Genomic DNA, 22,481 nt, shown 5'->3' with positions numbered 1-22,481 from the left:
AGTGTCCACTACAATCCTGAAGGACTCATCTGATCTCTGCTGTAAGGACAGCACCCCAAAAAGCCCTTTTTAGGGCTATAACATCAGGCTGCTTTTTTTTTTTTTTCCTGTGTAATGTAATTGCAGGTGCCTGCCTGCCAGCTTCTGTGTGAGGTTCACATTGGATACTGTGCCTATTTGCCCAGTGCCACCACTCATATCTGTTTTAACAATTGGTTAAGCTTTAGATTTAAAATAAATATTTTTTTTTCACTGTAATAGAAGAGCAGTTGCCTGCCTGCCAGCTTCTGTGTCAGGTTGGATGCCTTGCCCATTTGCACAGTCAGTGCCACCACTCATATCTGTTTTAACAATTGGTTAAGCTTTAGATTTTAAATAAATATTTTTTTTCACTGTAATAGAAGAGCAGTTGCCTGCCTGCCAGCTTCTGTGTGAGGTTCACATTGGATACTGTGCCCACTAGCCCAGTGCCACCACTCATATCTGTTTTAACAATTGGTTAAGCTTTAGATTTAAAATAAATATTTTTTTTTCACTGTAATAGAAGAGCAGTTGCCTGCCTGCCAGCTTCTGTGTCAGGTTGGATGCCTTGCCCATTTGCACAGTCAGTGCCACCACTCATATCTGTTTTAACAATAGCTTAAGCTTTAGATTTTAAAGAAATCATTTTTTTTCACTGTAATAGAAGATCAGTTAGTTGTCTGCAAGCATCTGGGTGTCAGGCCTACTTCAGCGTGTGCTCTGCAGACCTGTGCCAGCGTGCTTTGACAGTTGCCAATCATATCTGGTGTCTCTTTAGCGTGCTTTTACAAAGAAAAAAGGTTTCCAGTGTAAGCTAATAGCAGACAGTCAGTGTCCTTCAAGCGGCTCTGTCAGGCCTTCCTTCAGCGTGTGCCCTGCACAACCCTGCCAGCGTGCTTTGACAGTTGCCACTCATATCTTGTGTCTCTATAGCGTGCTTTTACAACCAAAATTTTGTTTCCACTGTAATAGAAGAGCAGTTGCCTGCCTGCCAGCTTCTGTGTGAGGTTCACATTGGATACTGTGCCTACTTGCCCAGTGCCACCACTCATATCTGTTTTAACAATTGGTTAAGGTTAACATTTAAAATAAATATTTTTTTTTCACTGTAATAGAAGAGCAGTTAGTTGTCTGCAAGCGTCTGTGTTTCAGGCCTACTTCAGCGTGTGCTCTGCAGACCTGTGCCAGCGTGCTTTGACAGTTGCCACTCATATCTGGTGTCTCTATAGCGTGCTTTTACAACCAAAATTTGTTTTTCACTGTTATAGATTGAATAGCAGTTACTTGTCTTCAAGCGGCTCTGTCAGTCCTTCCTTCAGCGTGTGCTCTGCAGAACTGTTCCAGTGCACATTGCCAATCATATCTGGTCTCACAGTAGCTTGCACGCATAGTACCACTAATCCCCAAAAAAATGACAGGCAGAGGCAGGCCACCCCGCAGGGGCCGTCGTGGTCGTGGTGCTGTGATTCCCTTTTGCCCTAGAATAATGCCCAGTTTTCAGAAGCCACGTACCCTGAACTTGAAAAGTTCTGAGGACTTAGTTGACTGGCTAACACAGGACACCCAATCTTGTACAGCCTCCGCTCGGAACCTTGACGCACCATCCTTCTCCAGCTTAGCTTCAGGCACCTCTCAAGATAGCACTCACCCGCCTGCCGCCACCACCAAAACTAGCACCACAGCCGCTTTACTTGGTATGTCAGAGGAGTTATTCACACACCCGTTTGAAGAAATGAGTGATGCGCAACCATTATTGCTAGAGGATGTAGATAACAGGGATATGTCTCAGACAGGCAGCATTAAACACATGGAGGTACGGTGTGATGATGATGATGTTGTACCCGCTGCTGCTTCCTTTTCTGAGTTGTCAGATACAAGCGAAGCGGTTGATGATGACGATGCGTCCATGGATGTCACGTGGGTGCCCGCTCGGCAAGAAGAAGAACAGGGCGAAAGTTCAGATGGGGAGACAGAGAGGAGGAGGAGGAGGAGACGAGTTGGAAGCAGGGGGGGGTCGTCGCAAGGAGCTAGTGGCACAGTCAGACAGCATGCATCGGCACCCGGGGTCAGCCCGACAGCACGCCAATCAACGCATGCTGTGTCCACCATCAGAATGCCGTCATTGCAGAGCTCAGCAGTGTGGCATTTTTTTTGTGTGTCTGCCTCTGACAACAGCGATGCCATTTGCAACCTGTGCCAAAGGAAACTGAGTCGTGGGAGGTCCAACACCCACCTAGGTACAACTGCTTTGCGTAGGCACATGATCTCACATCACAAACGCCTATGGGATCAACACATGAGTACAAGCAGCACGCCTACTCTAAGCCGCCATCCTCCTCCTGGTCCAGCATCTTCAGCCACGTCAACCACTGCTGTCCTTCTTGCCCCCTCTCAACCATCCGCCACTCCGTCTCCCGCCTTGAGCAGTTCCCGCTCATCTGCCCACAGTCATGTGTCTGTCAAGGACATGTTTGAGCGTAAGAAGCCAATGTCACCAAGTCACCCCCTTGCCCAGCGTCTGACAGCTGGCTTGTCCGAACTATTAGCCCGCCAGCTTTTACCATACAATCTGGTTGAGTCTGAGGCGTTCAAAAAATTTGTAGCTATTGGGACACCGCAGTGGAAGGTACCCGGCCGGAATTTCTTTTCACAAAAGGCAATCCCCAACTTGTACTCGATTGTGCAAAAGGAAGTCATGGCATGTCTGGCACACAGTGTTGGGGCAAGGGTCCATCTGACCACTGATACCTGGTCTGCAAAGCATGGTCAGGGCAGGTATATCACCTACACTGCGCATTGGGTAAACCTGCTGACGGCTGACAAGCAAGGAATGCGTGGCATTGCAGAGGAGTTGGTGACACCGCCACGAATTGCAGGCAGTCCTGCTGCCACCTCCTCTACTCCTCCTACTCCATCCTCTTCCATAACCTCCTCGGCTGAGTCCTCTTGTGCCGCTGCTTCTTGCTCCACATCAACGGCACCCCCCCAGCTCCCCAGGTACTATTCCACATCCCGGATACGGCAGTGTCACGCCGTCTTGGGTTTGACTTGCTTGAAAGCAGAGAGTCACACCGGACAAGCACTCCTGTCCGCCCTGAACGCACAGGTGGAAAAGTGGCTGACTCCGCAGCAACTGGATATCGGCAAAGTGGTGTGTGACAACGGCAAAAATTTGATAGCGACATTGAAGTTGGGCAAGTTGACACGTGCCGTGCATGGCACATGTGTGTAATCTGATCGTACAACGCTTTGTGCATAAGTACACAGGCTTACAGGACGTCCTGAAGCAGGCCAGGAAGGTGTGTGGCCATTTCAGGCGTTCCTACATGGCCATGGCTCACTTTGCCGATATCCAGCGGCGAAACAACATGCCAGTGAGGCGCTTGATTTTCGACAGCCCTACACGTTGGAATTCAACACTCCTAATGTTCGACCGCCTGCTCCAACAAGAAAAAGCTGTTAATGAATATTTGTATGACCGGGGTGCTAGGACAGCCTCTGGGGAGCTGGGAATTTTTTTGCCACGTTACTGGACGCTCATGCGCAATGCCTGTAGGCTCATGCGTCCTTTTGAGGAGGTGACAAACCTAGTCAGTCGCAGTTGTGTGTGTGCGTGTGTATGGCTGTCTGCCTGTGTGTGTGTGTGTGACAGGGTGAAGATTTCTTGCACATGGGTGTGACAGGGTGAAGATTTCTTGCACAGGGCGCCCAAAGGCCTAAGGCTGGCCCTGCGCATGGGTCAGTGGCTCTGCACCAGACTTCCCTCCAATTGATCAAAGTTAAAGGATTTCAAGTGGACTGATTACAATTACAGGGCCTCTAAAGAGTCCTGTATTGTTATTTGTCGTCACTACCTTCCCGCGTCGGGAGTGGGTCATTTGCGCCCCTGCTGCCTTCCTTGCATGTGGTAGCTGTTTGTCAGGGATTTGTCAATCCATATCTGCCAAGTGACCCTATGTAGGGGTAACAGTCCCTATTCTGCTCTGTGTCAGTGTGTATCATGGTCTCTGTGGACAAGGAACAGTCTCTATTCTGCTCTGTGTCAGTGTGTATAAGGGGTTTTGAGGACAGGTGTCAATCCATATCTGCCAAGTGACCCTATGTATATCTGCTGTCAGTACACAGGAAAAGTTTAAATATTTCTTGTTCTACGTTCTCTGCAACTCCACGCACCGACTCATCCAATACGTGAAGATCTGGGGTTTCTCTGACTCTCCTCAGTAGTGTATCAAACAGAGTCTGCACTGTGGTAACACGGACATCTTCAGGACATAACTCAACTATTTGCAGATAGGCAGTTTGCAGCTTCTCTTTTTCACCTGTTCTCTTCTTTCTCTTATGCGTATTCTTGTCTATATGCAGGTGGTCTCTTGCCTTTCTTTTAACCAATTTGTTCCTTCCATATGGTTTCAAAAGATCTCTGGCATCATTACTTTCAACGCAAATAACGTCATCATAGTTAGTCTCCTCATTATTCACCGGGAAGAGAGTGTTTGCACTGACTACCCACAGCATGCTCTTGCCATTGCCTACTCCACCTTCAACGACAGGGTGCAAGTCCCAAGGAGAAGGATCATTCACTTTATTATCTGTCTTTATTTCACAAGTAGTGCCTGGAACATCATCATGGGTCACAAGATGTAAATCTGGACTAATGTCAACCCCAGGGTCTGGAAAATCATCAATTTGAATTTTTTCGAATAATCCCAGTGGGCTGCCACATTCTTCCTCCTCTGATGGTATTAAAGTTTGCAGAGATTCACTATGGGGTGGTGTCAAGCATTTTGGAGAACAATTAAGCATCTCCATCCCAATACGTTTCAGATGTCCTATCAGCTCTTCCACCCTATGCGATACTATGGGCAGGCTACCCGTGACGTCATTACTCACGGCCCTATTTCACGCGGACACTCTGTGTCAGTGTGTATCATGGTGTCTGTGGACAGGGAACAGTCTCTATTCTGCTCTGTGTCAGTGTGTATCATGGTCTCTGTGGACGGTGAACAGTCTCTATTCTGCTCTGTGTCAGTGTGTATCATGGTCTCTGTGGACGGTGAACAGTCTCTATTCTGCTCTGTGTCAGTGTGTATCAGGGGTTTTGAGGACAGGTGTCAATCCATATCTGCCAAGTGACCCTATGTAGGGGGAACAGTCTCTATTCTGCTCTGTGTCAGTGTGTATCAGGGGTTTTGAGGACAGGTGTCAATCCATATCTGCCAAGTGACCCTATGTAGGGGGAACAGTCTCTATTCTGCTCTGTGTCAGTGTGTATCAGGGGTTTTGAGGACAGGTGTCAATCCATATCTGCCAAGTGACCCTATGTAGGGGGAACAGTCCCTATTCTGCTCTGTGTCAGTGTGTATCATGGTCTCTGTGGACGGTGAACAGTCTCTATTCTGCTCTGTGTCAGTGTGTATCATGGTCTCTGTGGACAGGGAACAGTCTCTCTAGTTTGCTCTGTGTCAGTGTGTATCAGGGGTTTTGAGGACAGGTGTCAATCCATATATGCCAAGTGACCCTATGTAGGGGTAACAGTCCCTATTCTGCTCTGTGTCAGTGTGTATCATGGTCTCTGTGGACGGTGAACAGTCTCTATTCTGCTCTGTGTCAGTGTGTATCATGGTCTCTGTGGACAGGGAACAGTCTCTATTCTGCTCTGTGTCAGTGTGTATCAGGGGTTTTGAGGACAGGTGTCAATCCATGTCTGCCAAGTGACCCTATGTAGGGGGAACAGTCCCTATTCTGCTCTGTGTCAGTGTGTATCAGGGGTTTTGAGGACAGGTGTCAATCCATATCTGCCAAGTGACCCTATGTAGGAGGAACAGTCCCTATTCTGCTCTGTGTCAGTGTGTATCAGGGGTTTTGAGGACAGGTGTCAATCCATATCTGCCAAGTGACCCTATGTAGGAGGAACAGTCCCTATTCTGCTCTGTCAGTGTGTATCAGGGGTTTTGAGGACAGGTGTCAATCCATATCTGCCAAGTGACCCTATGTAGGAGGAACAGTCCCTATTCTGCTCTGTGTCAGTGTGTATCAGGGGTTTTGAGGACAGGTGTCAATCCATATCTGCCAAGTGACCCTATGTAGGGGGAACAGTCCCTATTCTGCTCTGTGTCAGTGTGTATCATGGTCTCTGTGGACAGGAAACAGTCTCTGTTCTGCTCTGTGTCAGTGTGTATCAGGGGTTTTGAGGACAGGTGTCAATCCATACCTGCCAAGTGACCCTATGTAGGGGGAACAGTCTCTATTCTGCTCTGTGTCAGTGTGTATCAGGGCTGGGCTTTGAGGACAGGTGTCAATGTTAGGTGATTTCTGCCCTTTATGGATTAAAAGCAGACTCTGCATCAACTGTGCAATTTTCCATGGGAGTTTTGCCATGGATCCCCCTCTGGCATGCCACAGTCCAGGTGTTAGTCCCCTTGAAACAACTTTTCCATCACTATTGTGGCCAGAAAGAGTCCCTGTTGTTTTTAAAATTCGCCTGCCCATTGAAGTCAATGGCGGTTCGCGCGGTTCGCCGGTTCGCGAACATTTGCGGAAGTTCGCGTTCGCCGTTCGCAAACCGAAAATTTCGGGTTCGCGACAACACTACACATAAGCAGTGAAGTTAACTGTTCTGACTGCTGTTGTGAAGAAATTACTTTTCATTAACTGATTATCATTTCAGTTAGTGTGTTTGTTTAATAGCAATCAGTGAAGCTAACTGGTTGTTGTTTTTATTTGGTTTACTTTAGTTCCTGATAGATTGACTGTGTGGCTGTCCTAAGCTAAGCTTCAAGGTAGCTGTAGTAAATCTTATTATTTTTAGTATTAGCAGATGTTGTAGGTTCTTTCTAATTTAAATAATAGTAATCTAAATTCTAGTTAACTAATTTAAAAAAAAAAACACTTTAACTTTTTCTAATAATAATAATAATTTTTTTTCATACTCTGGATACAATCTCGTGGCGAGCCGGTCAGACTTCCACACGGTGTTACTCAAAAACTACCAAACAGATTTTCGTGAAATTTGGATATGTTGCTCGCATCATCCTCAGCTACTCAGGGATTTTATATAGTGTTGTCATGTAAAAAGTATATTTCCAAAAATTGTGAAAATTGCTAACTTTTATGGCCAGTAGATAATTGAGTTTAGTATGTTGCTTAAACTCAATTATCTAGCCTGGCCCAGAGGAGGAGTTTTGTGTTGCATAAATTGAGCACCCTTGTTTCCATTAAACCAGTCTTGTTCCAGCATTAAGCTTTGGCTCATGTGGGGATTATTCGGCGATCCAAGCGATATTTTACTCTGTAGATTACTTGGCGATTTTAATTTATGGGAATAAGGGAATGATTGACGGGAGCAGATTCTTAGACCATCACAGGAGAGTCAGAATTCTTCAGGGAGCAGTCCACCATTTTATCCTGCTACTAGTTTGTTTCCTTCCTCTCCACTTTCTCCAATAGTAGCACCTGCTAGTGCTGCTTCAACAATTGTAGATTATGCTAACTTTAGTGTACCTATAATCTTAATTTTATTAATGACAGGAGGCGAGTATTTGCTTAAGTCTCTCCTTACTAGAACTCCACAGCAGCACAGAAAAACAACCAATCAGAAAAAAGTTAGGTACTATAAAACTCCCCTCCCCATGCATCATTTCCTCTTTCAAGCTGCGACAAAAAAACAGAATAAAAGGCAGAAAACATAATGGGGAAGAAGCGAAGTCCTAGATACAACGAATACAAGGATGTCCACCATCCGAGAAGAGCTGTCAAACCAGATAACGTTGATGAACTGTAAACTGAAACGAAAGAAAAATCTGTAATGCAGGCGAGAGTGTGGTCAAACTAGCCGTATCCTAAGTGATTCCGATATTCCAAATGGACTGTGTAATCCTCGGACTCTGTAGAGAAAAGATTCCAAAAGGACATCCATTCATGGTCCCGAACTGAACTCGTGTGGAGGAACAGTGGTCGACTATTTTCTGGAATAATGAATCCCAGAAATATTCAAAGGGATGGAAAGTGCAAACCGGTGTGCAGATTTCCATCCAGTTATGTCCTCGTCTAAGAGTGAAAGGTGTCTGTGTAGGAGTCGGGGTACCCCAGACACCCTCACAAAATCTCGTAGGTCTCCTCGACGGTAGTTGAAAAGTAGGTTAGCGCGAATCAAAAAACAAAACGGCTCCCGCGAGTGGTAAATAGCTAATAGACGGAGGACCCACCATCTCCGATCCCTGTCCAGCAGGTATGCGTTCCGAGGAGATGGGGCAGTCCTGCCCCCTTATCCGAAGATCGTAATGACCGGGGAACTCAAGACAACCGGGATGTCCGGTCTTACCATGTGAACCATGCGTACGGTTACCTTCAGACCGGATAACAGGCCTTCCTTAATCTAGGTACCCAAGCAAGGCAGTGTCCATTTGCTCCATGAAGGTTTCCGTAACTCCTGACATCTTGATATGGGAGAAACTGTCCGCGCGGTTGGTCCGCAATAGTCTGGATATCCAAAACATAAAGCAGTTCTCCGATTTATATGGTGCAGAATATACCAAAACCTGCACTCTCGTAATACCGGAGGACCATCCGTTAGCCGTACCATCTCCAGGAGTGTGTGTACCCAAGTGGTCCGGACCCAGTAGAGCCATTACAGGAGATAGAATAGAGGGGATCCAGTCTAAAATGTATATCTTGCATGACTAGGCAGTCCTCTATAACGAAATCAGTAGCACGGACGTCAGATCTAATTGAATGCAGGAGGGACGCCCCTCTATGTAGTCATCGATGTCTTGCACAGGTACAAGTCTGTGTGATGAGCAAATGGCCGGCACTGTAGAGTGTCGAGTGTATGAGAGAGCCGCGCTCTCTACTAATGTGATCGATAAAAGTGATAGCGACCAGCTGATAGCCTGAGCGGGCCGCGCCCGTTAATAACCAAACAGTAGAGTCTACATCCGTGACCCTTTCTCTCTATGAGAATGTGTCCTCCAAACATGTCCTCTGTATCCAGCTCAGTACTGAGCTGTATCCAGCTCAGTACGCCCTCTAATAACAAATCAGTGCCCGGTCCTGTTTCTGAGAGGGGTTCGCTCTCTGTTCCTGAAAATAAAGTATTCTCGGATCGAGATGGAGGGCCGCACCCTCCCGTGTTCCAAGCTAGAGTCCCTAGAGACTCAGGGTGACCAATTGCAGGGTACACCAAATACTAATATCAACATAAGGCTGATGGCAATCTACGGAAAAAACAACAATGAAAAAAAAATACCAACTGACTCCCCAGTTCCCGTGCACGCGCGCGGGGTCCAGGATGACCGTTGGTAGCCTGAGGAAAGCTGGAGACGTTCTCCACAATCCACGAGCGCCCGGGAGGTCGGAGGAGGTCAAGTCAGGCCTCTCGACGACCCGAGCGAAAGGAAAAGGAAGTCACGAAAACGAAAAATAACGTAGATAAGAGAAAAATACGTAAATTCTATTTCAGATAGAAGGCAAATAGCAGGCCGGAAGGTAAGACAGGTAAGCCCCACTGAACAGAGCCAGAAGCTAACCTAACGCAGGAAATAACTACCGATACCTCTAAGGATACCGGGAAGCAGATACGGAGGTAGATATTAAAGACAAGGAAAACACTGCGTTCTCCTGTAGGTGTCTGAGCACCGATCCTTGCCTGTGCGAAGTTCTCCTCGGAGATGTATGTCTTGGGTCCTTATAAGAAACCCTGCCCTTCAGGCATGAGGTTAAGGGCCTTCACCCTACCCACCATATACAGATGGCCGTACACTGGTGTCCTCTTTGATAGTATGGCAATGGTGCTTGTCTGGACACCTGCCTATTTCCATGTCACTGGTAGGCACTGGCATTTCCTCAGTGATATTCCCCTAGGCCTGCGGCCTAAAAGGGGGTTCGGCACCAATAGGCAGGCCCGTCAGAAGGGCACAGGCCCAGCAGGCCAAACGAACGGACACAGGATAGTTGGCCAAGCAAATAGGCATGGACATAGCAGGCCATTCAGATAGGCACCGACATAGTAGGCCAAACAATGGGGCACCGACATAGCAGGCAGTTTAAATGGGCACAGGCATAGCAGGCCGTTCTTATGGGCACAGACATAGCAGGTCGTTCTTATGGGCACAGACATAGCAGGCCGTTCTTATGGGCACAGACATAGCCGGGCCATTCTTATGGGCACAGACATAGCAGGGCCATTCTTATGGGCACAGACATAGCAGGGCCATTCTTATGGGCACAGACATAGCAGGGCCATTCTTATGGGCACAGACATAGCAGGGCCATTCTTATGGGCACAGACATAGCAGGGCCATTCTTATGGGCACAGACATAGCAGGGCATTCTTATGGGCACAGACATAGCAGGCCATTCTTATGTGCACAGACATAGCGGGCCATTCTTATGGGCACAGACATAGCAGGCCATTCTTATGGGCACAGACATAGCAGGCCGTTCTTATGGGCACAGACATAGCAGGCCGTTCTTATGGGCACAGACATAGCAGGCCGTTCTTATGGGCACAGACATAGCAGGCCGTTCTTATGGGCACAGACATAGCAGGCCGTTCTTATGGGCACAGACATAGCAGGCCGTTCTTATGGGCACAGACATAGCAGGCCGTTCTAATGGGCACAGACATAGCAGGCCGTTCTAATGGGCACAGACATAGCAGGCCGTTCTAATGGACACAGACATAGCAGGCCGTTCTAATGGGCACAGACATAGCAGGCCATTCATATGGGCACAGACATAGCAGGCCATTCATATGGGCACAGACATAGCAGGCCAATCAATGGGGCACAGACATAGCAGGCCAATCCTGGGTTGTATATTATATCATATGAGTATCTGTTATTTATATAGCGCCACCCAATTCCGCAGTGCTTTACCATGGGTCTTGGGTGAGTAATGGGGACCTCTGAGCTTGGGTAAAGTTCCCCAAAAAATTGTAGATCCTCAGAGCACCCTGACATAGGGCCCCCAGACATCAACCCTTTTAGACAGCGTAATGCCGTGTGAATAACTTGAACCGGGACTCCGGCAGTCCCTGAATGCCCAGCAGGCAAATAGCGGTATCCCAGCTGTATTGGTATACGTGGAAGTTGTTTCAGTGATTACCATGTCCACGAAAGTAAGATACATTGAGTGATACTCTCCTTAAACTGGAATGCACATGCTCACACAGATCTGTTTGATGTTTCCATCATTAATATAGATACCATCATCATATCTGAAAATATTGTATAGTATCAGTCCAGACTGGTCCCCCATACCAGTTTGAGCCAGATCCAGGTCTGTTAGCATATATATATATATATATATATATACTCATAAATGAAAAAAATCAAAATGCACTCACAGGTCTTCAAATTAGTGAACAAATTGGTGCTTTATTTGGTCATCAAAAAAGTGTACAAAAATCAATCGACGTTTCGACCCTGCCGGGTCTTTTTCAAGATCCATGGATCTTGAAAAAGACCCGGCAGGGTCGAAACGTCGATTGATTTTTGTACACTTTTTTGATGACCAAATAAAGCACCAATTTGTCCACTAATTTGAAGACCTGTGAGTGCATTTTGATTTTTTTCATTTATGAGTATATATATCTGACGCCAGCAATTTGCACCCAGGCACATGTGATATAATTAATTATTTTTGGAGGAGAGTGCCAAGCTTCCATTTGTTTATATATATATATATATATATATATATATATATATATAATGGACAGCGAATACATACCAGGGCAGTCTCCTCTGGGACCCCCTAGCTGGATCCGAAAAAATATATACAGTGAAGCACATGAATCCCAGTTCATAATACCTGTAACTCACAGCAATCCGTGATCTACACTGTCAGCGTGATTTACACTCTACGTAAAACTCCCAGCAAACTGTGATATACACATAGGCGTGCGCACGGGGTGTGCCGGGTGTGCCTGGGCACACCCTAATCACACCTCCGTGCTGCACTGCCTCTGGGCAGACTGACATGTCGGGTCCTCGGTCTATGACCGAGGACCCGACACAGGAGGGGGCCCGGCGGCTTGCCCACAATGCCGCCGGGTGAGAGGCCACTCCAGTCCGTCTGCCCAGATGGAGATCCAGCCTCAGTCTGCAGCTCCGCCGGGAGTGAGCTGCAGACTGAGGTGTCTCGCGATCTCCAGCCTGTCAGAGCGTTGCCGCAGCAACGCTCTGCCTGGAGATCGCGAGACTCACCATGTGGTCTGCAGCTCACTCCCGGCGGAGCTGCAGACTGAAGAGAGAGGGCACCCACTGGACCACCAGGGCAGGTATTTAAACCCCCCTCTGCCTCCTGTCACTCACTGCCCCCCCACCCTGCCTCTGCCCCCATACCCCTCCTAACCCCTGTCACTACCCCCCCAACCCCTGTCACTACCCCCCAACCCCTGTCACTACCCCCTAACCCCTGTCACTACCCCCTAACCCCTGTCACTACCCCCCTAACCCCTGTCACTACCCCTCTAACCCCTGTCACTACCCCCCTAACCCCTCTCACTGCCCCTCTACCCCCAACCCATGTCACTACCCCCCAACCCCTGTCACTACCCCTCTAACCCCTGTCACTACCCCTCTACCCCCCTAACCACTGTCACTACCCCCTAACCCCTGTCACTACCCCCCTAACCCTTGTCACTACCCCTCTAACCCCTGTCACTACCCCTCTAACCCCTGTCACTACCCCTCTACCCCCCTAACCCCTGTCACTACCCCTCTACCCCCCTAACCCCTGTCACTACCCCTCTACCCCCTAACCCGTCACTACCCCTCTAACCCCTGTCACTACCCCTCTAACCCCTGTCACTACCCCCCTAACCCCTGTCACTACCCCCCTAACCCCTGTCACGACCCCCCTAACCCCTGTCACGACCCCCCTAACCCCTGTCACTACCCCCCTAACCCCTGTCACTACCCCCCTAACCCCTGTCACTACCCCTCTAACCCCTGTCACTACCCCTCTAACCCCTGTCACTACCCCTCTAACCACTGTCACGACCCCCCTAACCCCTGTCACTACCCCCAACCCCTGTCACTACCCCTCTAACCCCTGTCACTACCCCTCTAACCCCTGTCACTACCCCTCTAACCCCTGTCACTACCCCCATAACCCCTGTCACGACCCCCCTAACCCCTGTCACGACCCCCCTAACCCCTGTCACTACCCCCTAACCCCTGTCACTACCCCCCTAACCCCTGTCACTACACCCCTAACCCCTGTCACTACCCCTCTAACCCGTCACTACCCCTCTAACCCGTCACTACCCCTCTAACCCCTGTCACTACCCCTCTAACCACTGTCACGACCCCCCTAACCCCTGTCACGACCCCCCTAACCCCTGTCACGACCCCCCTAACCCCTGTCACGACCCCCCTAACCCCTGTCACGACCCCCCTAACCCTTGTCACTACCCCTCTACCCCCCTAACCCCTCTCACTGCCCCTCTACCACCCCAACCCATGCCACTGCCTCTCCACTCCCCCCACCCCCTGTCACTGCCCCTCTACCCCCCTAACTCCTGTCACTACCCCAACCCCTGTCACTACCCCTCTACCCCCTAACTCCTGTTACTACCCCTCTACCCCCTAACCCCTGTCACTAACCATCTACCCCCGCTACCTCCTGTCACTGCCCCTCCACCCCCCACCTCCTGTCCCTCTAACCCCCCAACCCCTGTCGCTGCCCCTCCACCCTCCTAACCCCTGTCGCCCACACAGTGCACCCCTCACAATCATACACACTGTACCCCACACACACTGAATCCCTCACAATTACACAAACTGTACCCCTTACAATCACACACACTGTACCGCTCACAATCACACACACTGCACCTACGTATATTTGTATATATATATATATATGTTTGTATGTATGTTTATATATGTTTATATATAAATGTTTGTATGTATGTATATGTATGTGTGTGTATGTGTATATAAAAATACATATACACGCGGCGTGTGTGTTTGTGCTTTAGGGTGCACACCCTAATGCAACAGGCTGCGCACGCCTATGGATATACACTGTCAGTAAAACACACAGCAATCTGCGATATACATCAGCAAACTCACAGCAAACTGTGATATACACTGTCAGGAAAACACACAGTAATCTGTGATATACACTGTCAGTAAAAACTCACAGCCATCTGTGATATACACTGTCAGTAAAACACCCAGCAATCTGAGATATACACTGTCAGTAAAACACCCAGTAATCTGTGATATACACTGTCAGTAAAACTCGCAGTAATCTGTGATATACACTGTCAGTAAAACATGCAGCAACCTGCGATATACACTGTCAGTCAAAAACACACAGCAATCTGCGATATACACTGGCAGCAAAACGCACAGCAATCTGTGTGTCATAATAGGTCCTGGTGTACCATGCGAAAAATGGATCAGATGTAGGCCTCTGATACAGTAGATATGGTGTATGCAGGGTACAGGCTCCCACTGGAAGTAAGCGTATGAAGCATGGTGCCAGTGGTAAATAAGGTCGGTGTCACAGACAGAGCAGTATATGGTATACTGTCTATAGGCTGTACTCCAGTCCAGTAAAATATATCTATATATACACACACACACATCTCAACATCTATACATACATATATATACAAATACATACACCCACACATACATACATACACCTGGATATAGAAAACTCATGGTAAAATTGTCACTATAATGTCCCCTGTAGATGGTGCCAGCTCATAACTGTATTCAGTCACCTAATGAAAAAAACTGACATGCAGCAGTTGAAAAACTGAGCTGGTGGAGGCAGACCTCCAACGAGTAATGCACCGACGGGGGAGGGGCCGTGAGCGGTCGCACTCTCTCCCGGTCGGACTCTCCCCCGCCCGGTCGGACACACGTGGTCCGTGGGCGGAGGTGGCCACGGCCACATGGGGAAGAAGATCCGGCCGCTGGGTACTCGTGTGCGCACACGAGTACCCCGCGACCGGAAAGCCACATGGGACCGCCGGAGATGAACTCCGCGGTCCCGGAGCTCGGGGGTCGAAGGAGGCAGGAGTAGTCAGCCTCCTGAAGCCCCTGAGCGGCACGCACACCGCCAGGCAAAGGCGGAATGCACATAACCGAGAAAAACAGGCATACACAAGAAATGGGAAACGGACAGGGGGAGGGCACAAGTCTAAGGAAAAGACAGCAAGGACCCCAAAGCCCCCACAAATATACACAAATAAAGGAAAATACAGTGAAAGCCTGAAGTTACAGTCACTAAGAAAAATCCCACAAAGATATATAACCAGTATATTGGAATAAAATCCCACAAGGGCATAAACATTATAGAATACATAAGAATAAAATAAATAACTGAATATAAGATTAAATCCCACAAGGGCAATCTATAATATAGAAAATAAAATACTGAAAATAAGAATAAAACCCAAAGCCACCCACTAATATTAGCAGGAGGCAGTGGTACTCTGACCTGTACTGTCTGCGGAGCAGCAAAGAAAGAGGAAATGATGCATGGGGAGGGGAGTTTTATAGTACCTAACTTTTTTCTGATTGGTTGTTTTTCTGTGCTGCTGTGGAGTTCTAGTAAAGAGAGACTTACGCAAATACGAAGCCTCCTGTCATGTTATAAAATTAGAAGACCACCACCACCACCACAATCAATTACTACCACTACTATTTCCAGGTCCACTGTTCCTCCTCGCAGTGGCACAGTTACCACCACCAGTGTAACTGTGGCAACAATCACCACCATCACTTGTACTACTTGCCACAGTACCAGTGCCGAGGCTACTGCACCAGCTCCCAGTAGTCGCACTCCTGCTGCTGCTCGTCAACCTGCACTATTAGCAGCAGAATCCCGAAGGACAGGTGCCAATGTTTTGCGCCACAGCAAAGTTTGGGATTACTTTGAAAGTGTTGGAGATGGGCGAATTACAAAGTGCAAACATTGTGCAAAGGAAGTTAGCAGGGGGAGAGTCTTGGGTCATCTCACCAGTGCCAGGATGAACCATCACCTTCGCAGCCATCACAAGGCTGTGTTATTGAGCGAAGAGGCAGAAAGTACTAGGGCAGGCAGTATAGCTGCTACTATTACAATGTCCAGTACCATGGCAGTTAGGAGTGACAGGGGAGGTGTTGCAGAGCCAAGAGTTACTGGTGCTGTCATCCTTAAACACCAAGATGGGTGTCATCCTTAAACACCAAGAGGTTGTTCATGGTGACCCTTTACATCCTGATGTAGTAACTCTGGTCAGGAGGCTGAAGGATCAGCTTAACATATATTGTCATCTGTTGTCATTAACTTTGTACAACTGGTTTCTTTTCATGTATTTTTTACATTTACCTTTTGCATCTATTTACCTTTTGCATGTTATTTATATTCATTGTTATTGTATTACTTGTATTACAAAGCTTAATATGTATGTGCTTATTTGCCTTTATATCATGAAATTGGTCTATAGTATGTAAGAACAGTCTTCATAAATCAATTAGCTGAATGTGTATATAAAGAAGCATTGAAGCAATGGTTCACTATCCGTCTCTGAAGTAGGGGTTCACCTCCGAAACGCGTAAGACAAACAGACTAATCCATCAGGATACAGATCCAGCATACACTCATCAATAGAAGACAGCATCCTTCCAGGACCTGTTGGTGTGCTCACAAACCGGAGCAGTCTACAGTGCACGTCCTCCCAGAGTGAGGCTTCTGTTGGGACGCACGATGAGAATCACGCTGTCCTCACTGGTGGTTACAAGTCAAGCGTCAATTTATGAATACAATCCACATCAATCCGAGCTGAATCCGAAGGTCTCTGCACATTTCTGACTTCTATATGACTGGTAACATCTGTATGAACTATTCCTGATATATATTTTTTTTGCATATATATATTTTTATCACTTTTGTCTAATAAACTGTTTTTTATATCTATATCCAGTTTTGAACCATTGCTTCTAATCATCAGTGATACACTGTATAACATTTTAGCATACAGTTCCATATACTGTATTGCTACAATATCTAATTATTTTATTTCATTTTTATTTTTATCTTTGCATGATGCAAAGTATATGATTTGGAGCAAGTACCAGCTACCCTGTTCTATAGCAGAGATAGAGGCACTTGCACTGCACACATATTGATTAGTTTATATATATATATATATATATATATATATATATATATATATATATATATATATATATATATATTTGCTGTTAATTGATCTCCATTTCACCTAATCTATTTTATCTGGTTTTATTTTCTTCCTTTTTACCATTGGTCTTGCTTTCGCATTCTTATTTTTTTATTCATTTTTAAACATTATTCTTACTTACATTATTGCTCTTAGATTTCGATCATTCTGTTCTCCCTGATAGGCACAGTACCTAACTAGAATTTAAGATTTTATTTTTGCACTCAGTTACTGTAATTCTAGTATTTATCTCTACACATTCTAGCCATATCACAGGCCAGCTCCTGGTATTTATACACTTTTATAGTGTCCTCCCATACCATTTTATCTATAGGTTTTAGTGAATCCCTATCTATTTCCAGTTTTGAGCGGCTCAGTGTCAGTCTGACTCCGCCCCCCCTGTGTAATACATTAGGTATACCAGAACCAATTATCCTCAGCTTAAAGTTCGCCTTGATAATTCTTCTGAACTGATGCTAGCTTGCCTGTGTGATCCAAGGATTAAGGGAAAGCTTGCACTCAGGTCCAATAGCCTAACAACTTGGAGGGAGAAACTGATCCAGAGGGTGTGTGACTGGCAGCAAAAGAGGAGAATGCTGTCTGAGGGAGTAGCTCAGCAGGGGGCTGAGATGTCGGCTACTTCTAGCAGAAGCATTGGCAGTGGCACTATCACTACCACCACACAACTGAGTGGAGCAGCTGCGTTTTGGGAAGAGTTGCTTGAGGATATAGTTGGACTCACTGAGAGTGTTAGCAGCAGAAAGGAGAGTACTGCCTCAGAAATGGTCAGAGCGTACCTCTCTGAACCTCCTTTGCCCCATAATGTTGACCCTCTTAGCTATTGGGATGAGAAGAAGAGTGTGTGGCCACTCTCATTGGTTGCGCATGAGCTGCTATCATGTCCGCCAACCACTGTCCCAAGTGAGCGTGTGTTTACGGTAACCAGTAATATACTGAATCCACAGCGCTCACAAATGTCACCTCATCTCATGGAGCAGATTGCTTTTCTTAAGTTCAATCTGCCTAAATTGGGGTACCCTGCTCTTCACGTTGACTGTAATTGAGCTTAGGGTTTCTTAACTTTCTAATTATAGAAAGTTGGTGGCGACAAAATCTCTTCTCATTCTTCCATACTCTTCCATACTCTTCCACCCTTCTCCCACCCCCAATACCTCAAAAAACATAAATTTTACTTACCGAAAATTTCTTTTTCCTGAAGATTAGAGGCAGTGCTTACACCATAGGGATATCCAATCTGGAGGGAAAAACAGGCAGGCAAATCTCCAATCATTTTAACCCCTCCCCTAATTACCTCCTTTCCAATAAGTAGCAGCTCCTCCTGATCATCCCCAGACAATACATAAGCCAAATAGCTGCAAAATTACTTAGTTTATTAGAAAAAGGGGCGGGAATTGTAGCACTGCCTCTAATCTTCAGGAAAAAGAAATTTTCGGTAAGTAAAATTTATGTTTTTCCTTTCAGATTAGAGGCAGTGCTTACACCATAGGGATATAATAAAGCAGATCCTGAGGGCGGGTTTCAGTTCACTACTGCTTGAAGCACCCTGCGCCCAAAAGCTGCATACTCCGAGGCCAGTATGTCCCACTTGTAGTGTCCTGAGAACGTATGGAGAGAGGACCGATTAGCAGCTGAACAAATTCGAGACGGAGAAGTAGCTGCACGCAGAGCCCCTGACGGCGAAACAGCTCTAGTAGAATGTTCCTTTATAGGGCCTGCAAATTCCGAGCCACTCTTAGAATAAGATAACAGAATACAATCCTTCAGTCATCTAGCCAGAGAACTCTGCGAAACCAACATACCTTTCTGTGTGCCTATGAACAAGACAAACATACCGATATCCTAACGGAAGGATTCCGTAGCTTTAGATATTGCCAAAGACCTATCGTTACGTCTAAGCAGAGAAAATTACTTACCAAGGCATTAGACGGATTCCGACACAAGGTCGGCAAAACCACTTCTCGGTTGACATTGGCAACAGAAAAAACTTTAGTGATACCTGAAGGATCGAGCTTCATAACCTCCTTGTCCTGATGAAAACCAAAAAGGGAAAATACTCCCGAAGCGCTCGGAGCTCACATACTCTTTTAGCTGACGAATAGCCATCAAAGGAAAACGGTATCCAAAGAAAACATCTTCAGGGAACTTCTTCCAATGGTTCAACAGGCGGTACTCAAAGCGCGGAAAGGACCAAATTCAGATCCCAGGGAGGACAGGTTTCCCTAACAAAGGGCACCAAACGTGTCCGAGCTCTGAAGAACCTTGAAATCAGAAAATTCGAGGTGAAACATCTGAGGGAGAAGAAACCGATAGCAGAAACATGTAAACTAAATGAAGCAGGTTTAAGACCTTTGCCAATCTCATCTGAAGGAAGCATAGAATCTTCTGGATGGACGCGGAAACAGGTCTGACTTCAAACCTACAACATCGCTGAAACTTCCAAATCCTAACGTAGAACCTTGAAGTAGATGCCAACAAAAAATTTTTATAACTTCAGGATCCAGACCTTTACACTCTAAATCTGGAGTCCAGAAACCAGGCCGTCAATCGGAATCTCCGAAGGGCCGGAAGAGGCACCATGGCGTCCTCTAGAATTACTCCTGAAAAGAGGAAGCTTCCAAAAGGTGGCCCCCGGAAAGTTCAGGAGAACCGAGAACCAACTACTTCTTGGCCACCCTGGACGGATTAGGATAATACTTACATTTCCCAGCCTTACTTTTTTGAAGTATTCTGGGAATAATCACTACTGGCGGGAAGATATATGCCAGGTTGAACTTCCATGGTAATGACAGGGCATCTATGAAATCCGGCCTGTCTGCTGGAGTTAGGGATGCAAAACGTCTCGTCTTCCTGTTCACTCTGGGTGCCATCAGGTCTATCTCCGGAACACCGAAGCGGACTGTGCTGAACTTGAAAGTTCTGCCTGACAGGGACCAAACTGCTTGTTTCAAATGATGCCTGCTCAGGGCATCTGCCACCACATTGAACTTTCCTAAAATGTGAACTGCAGAGATTGACATCAGGTGCACTTCTGCCCACAGCATGATTATTGAACAAAGGCTTTCTAATCTTGTTGAACTCGTACCTCCCTGTATGTTCAAATATGCCACTGTCGTTCGATTGTCTGAACGAATTCGAATATGTTGAACTTTGATGAAAAACTGAAACGCCAAGAGTGCCATCCATACGGCCTTTAATTCCCTGAAGTTCGAGGAACTTCTCATATCCTTCTCTTGCCAGGACCCCTGCTTCTATACGTCTTCCAGATGGGCCCCCCAGCCCAGCGCAGAGGCGTCTGTTGATATGATAGTAAAGGACTTCATCCGGAAAGACAGACCCTCGTGGAGGAATCGAGAAAATGTCCACCACTGCAGACTTTTCAAAATTAGATCGTTAAACCTCATCAGCCTATCTAGGCCGAGTTCCTGTCGATACCAGACCTGCAGAATGTAACTTTGTAGAGGTCTCATTCTGGCTATTGCCCGAGCGACTGCCGGGATTGAGGCTGTAAACAGACCCAGCAAGCACCTGGCATCTCTGATTGAAAACATACTTTTTTCTCAGAGATTCCGGATTAACCGCTTGATCTTTTAGTATCTTCCCCTCTGGCAGGAATAACTACATCGCGATAGAATCCAAAAATAGACCCAAGAACTGGATCCTTTGAACTGGCACTAGTTCCGATATGTTGAAATCTATTAGCCAGCCATGCTTTTCCAGCGATTTGATGGCTGTCCCCAGGTCTAACTGTAGTTGAACTTGGGACTCTGCAAACAACAGCCAGTCGTCCAAATATGGAATGACAGCGATGCCCATACTTCTTAGAAAGCTTGAACTACTACTCGAAGCTATGTGAATACTCTGGGCGCTGATGCCAGGCCGAAAGGTAGTGCTCTGAATTGGTAATGTATGGTTACCAATTGGCAGCACACCGCATCCGTAGAAAACTTTTGCTGGATTCTGCTCTGGGTACATGAAGATAGGCATTTTTCAAATCCAGGGAAGCAAACCAATTTTATGGGTGCATAAGCAGAGCAGCCGACTTTACTGTTTCCATGAGGAATTTCTTTATGATAATCCGCTTGTTTACGGCCTTTAGGTCTAGGATAGGTCCGAACGAACCATCTGGTTTTGGCACCAAGAAAAGTCTTGAATAGGTGCCTTGATGTCTTCCTTTAGAGGAACTTCTTCCACCACTCTTTTAGTAACAGAGTCGATACTTCTTCCTATAATCAAAGGCTCTTTCTGTTGACCCTTGAAATAGTTTCTAAGAGAGGAACTTCTAAATGAGGGAAGTGTCTCTGCGTTACGGCTTCTAACTGCTTCCTATACGATACTGGTAAAGCATTCCTTCCTTCCTTCACCTGTTTCAACAACTCATCCAGCTTTGAACCGAAAAGTCTTCCAGGTTCAAAAGATAGTTCACACAGTGAATTATCAGGTGTCGCATCTGCTGACCAATTTCTAAGCCAAAGTGCTCTTCTGGCGACTGTTGAAATACCTATATTCTTGGCCGAAATTTCAGGCTTTCTGCAGAGGCATCCACTAAAAATCAGATGCCCTACTGATATTTTATAATAGCTTTACGGGTCTTCCTTTTCTAGTTCTTCCAACCAAAGAAATATGGGCCTTGGCAACGGATGACCCCGTAATCAAAGCTTTAGCTTGAGCTGCCGAAGAGATGAACAACATCTTTAAGGAGGAGTCCATGCGTTCAACCATGACCTCCTTGAGGCCGCTCGAAACTCCAATTGGTAATGTAGTTTTCTTACCTATTTGAGCAATAGGAACGCCCACTACAGGGACAGTATCCAGCATACAGTCTTGTACCGCTTCTATGGAAAGAGAGAAATAAAAACTGTCTAGCCAATAAACAGCATGTGACCTGGGAATTTTCCATTCTTATAAATCAATACCCCAATCTGTGGGTGAAAAAGAAACCTATAGGACTTTTACCCTGTTTCTTCAAGATCAAATGCAACTGCACTTCTTTAATCAATTCCCCAAATGGATTCTACTGGGAATGCAGATTCCTCATTTGATGAGGCACTGCTGAATTATCGCCATACTCAGAACCACTAGTTCCAAACTAGAATCGGAACTTCCCAAGATCTTAGGCTTTTTGTTAGCATGTATTACAAGCTGAGAATCCTGGGCAACCGAAGCCTGGATTGTCTGTAATGCTGCTGACCACATATCCACTACTGTTCGCTGCATACTTTGTTGCAACCAGCTGATAAAGTGGACATTACTG

This window comes from Pelobates fuscus, chromosome 10, assembly GCF_036172605.1.
Source record: "Pelobates fuscus isolate aPelFus1 chromosome 10, aPelFus1.pri, whole genome shotgun sequence".
In the NCBI taxonomy this organism is placed as follows: domain Eukaryota; kingdom Metazoa; phylum Chordata; class Amphibia; order Anura; family Pelobatidae; genus Pelobates; species Pelobates fuscus.
Note: the sequence above shows the minus strand (reverse complement) of the source record.